The sequence below is a fragment of the Leuciscus leuciscus genome (assembly GCF_965113295.1).
Source record: "Leuciscus leuciscus genome assembly, chromosome: 14".
In the NCBI taxonomy this organism is placed as follows: domain Eukaryota; kingdom Metazoa; phylum Chordata; class Actinopteri; order Cypriniformes; family Leuciscidae; genus Leuciscus; species Leuciscus leuciscus.
Window position 1 is genome coordinate 9,309,947 of NC_138738.1, and position 2,771 is coordinate 9,312,717.

Here is a 2,771-nt window from a genome sequence, read left to right on the forward strand (position 1 = left end):
CGTGATGTTTTTGGTCTTTTTCGTACATTTGTCCTTCAACAAAGCTAAAATAACTCAAATACAGTGACCCCAAAATGCATTTAGACACTTGTCCAACTGATCTCAAGGTTGTTTTAAACCAGGAAATATCTATTTAATTTATCATATCTTCCTGTTATATTTCTTTCAAATAAATGTCATTTGGTTTCATATTTTATCTAATGCAATGACGTTTGAAGCAGCTGAAGTGTCCAAATACTGTAGAGCTTCGATACTACTGTTTTGCCCGATAACCTTTAATAGCTTTTGATGCAAATAATTTGGTATGCCGAATAAAAGCTTTCTCCTCAGCACATTGAGTGATGTGTGCAGCTCTGATAGTGAGTCCTGGTACCCTGAGGCATGCTGGGAGCTGTCTCATCTGGGATGGAGATGTCAGAGTAGAGCTCTCACCCTTCATGCAAAGCACTGACACATGACCAGAGCAGACCAAGTGCTTCAGCCCTACTGAGAAATTCAGCTCCTTTCTATTCCTCTAGCTAAATGACTCGCAACAGACCAGCTGTTCGCTGGCGACTTGTGAAACAGCCAATGAATACCAGCCAATTTGCATGATATATTTTTATGTCTGGGAAGAGAGGCATGTGACAGTCAAATCGAAGCTGAAGTGTGTCATTTCTGTGCCACTGAAAAGGGACTGCAAAAATAAACATTGTTTTCAATACAGCTTTCTGAATACACCCCCTGTAAGCCATTGATTGATTATAATTTGTCATTTGTTAGTATTGTTATTTATTTTTTATTTATTTTAGGAATTTTAGAACCTCAGCTTAAACTTTTCTCATTTTCATTTAAGTGTTTAAAGTTTAGGTTTTATATCTAATATTTTTTATTTGATTTCATTTCAGAATTGGTCCGCATGTTGCTAAAAGCTCATTTCCATAATGCCATTAACCTATGAATGGCTTACTTAATAGTTATAAATTGGGGACAGGAGAAAGTATTTTAACTCCGAATAAGTTACATCAGTTTTAATTTGTATGACACATTACAAAAAGTAACATTTCAGAAAGAAACGGTTTTATTATTGTCACTTAAGAGATTCTCCTATGGCTATAGCGGCTATTGACCTTATTCACAGCAGCGCCATCTTTGATTATTAACGGGAATGAAAGTGAGGCTGTAAGGGATAGATTAATCTCCTCAGTGGGTTGAATTGTTATTTAATGTGTTTTTGGATTGTTCTGCTGACGAAACACTGCAAAACTATCTTTCCAAGAGACTGCAGTAGTCAAAAAAAACTCCAGACAACATGAGCTGTGGAAAATCAAGTGATCTGGGAGGAGCTTGTACAGCTTTTTACAGCGTATGCGAGTCTACTTCATATGTACACTTCAGGCAGCTCCATATACCACAATGCAACACGATTGTGACGTCAACGCATATTGTGTTTAATTTACCCCCACCACAAACGACTCTAGAGTTGATATATAGATAGATCTATGATATATTAATTATTATTGAGTAGGAGAAAGTTACAAAATAATGCTAAGAACTTTTTTGCCATTTATACATACAATAAAAGCACAGTTAGAAGCAAAAGCAGTTTGGTACCCCTTTGGCTCTTCATCATCATCATCATCCAGCCATTGCAGCCAAAGACTTTGATCCAGCGCAGAGCACTCCAATTACACGGGACAGATAAGTAGGCTAATCTACGTTACCTTGTATGTTTGTTTGTTGACACTGTTTAACTTGTTAAACCACTTTCTTTTGACCTAGTAACCTCATAAAATCGTCTTATGTAATGCTATTTGCAGCGCTTTTATTATGAAGGTCAAAATGACGCATTGCACTTGTGTTGAAGCCCTGACACGTGAAAAGGTTTTAATGCTGCTCTTTTCGCTTTACGTACGATAATCAGATTGAATAAGCATGTCAAAGTGGTCAAGTTTGGCTGAGTGTGATTATTCACAGCCTCAAAACCACTTGTCTCCATCATCACCCAAAATCTGCCATAATCCCTCAGCTGCATTCACTAAGCCTGTCTCCAGTGGCCTGTTGCTTCTATCATTAAACGGCAGAACCAATTGTAGTTTTAACTCCTCTCCCTGGGCTATCCGGTGACAGGCTTTGGATCGGCCCGCTGTGTATGACCGATTGATGCGTTTCCAGACAAGCCCAAGGGTTCTCCAGAGAACCTGGCAGAGAGGGGGGCCTCATCTCTTCCATTACCCACCTTGTTCCCACTCCATATGGGTCTTTTCCGTAGCATTCCCTCCCTCCAGACCACAGGGTGAGGATTTCCATATGTCTGGGAAAGGGAGAACATCTGCAGATAAGGGAAGAGCTTTTTTATATGAAGGAAATATAAAGGCCCACTTTCCAAAAGGTAGAGTATGTATTTAACAGAGACTCACTGGAGAGAAAAATGGTTAATAGCACAATAAATAGGTGTTTATTCATTTATTTATTTATTTGACCTGTATATGGGTAAACGGTTAATAAAAAGAGTATTTTTGCATGTGTGAATGAAACAGCATACTGTTTTACTATATAATATACTACAATACACTGAGGTGCAAATAGCACTGTTTCCACTAAGTATAAAAGGTATCTAACAATTTTACACTTAGTGTATAGAAAATACTTTCTAATGCTTTACACTGATTTAAATAGTTTTATTTAGCGAAACAAATTATGTATACGTTTTTTTGTATAATTTTGGTGTTTAAAAGAACTATGGTGGAATCGATTGTATATTTTATATTCTGTTTGTGAGTTGTATGCGT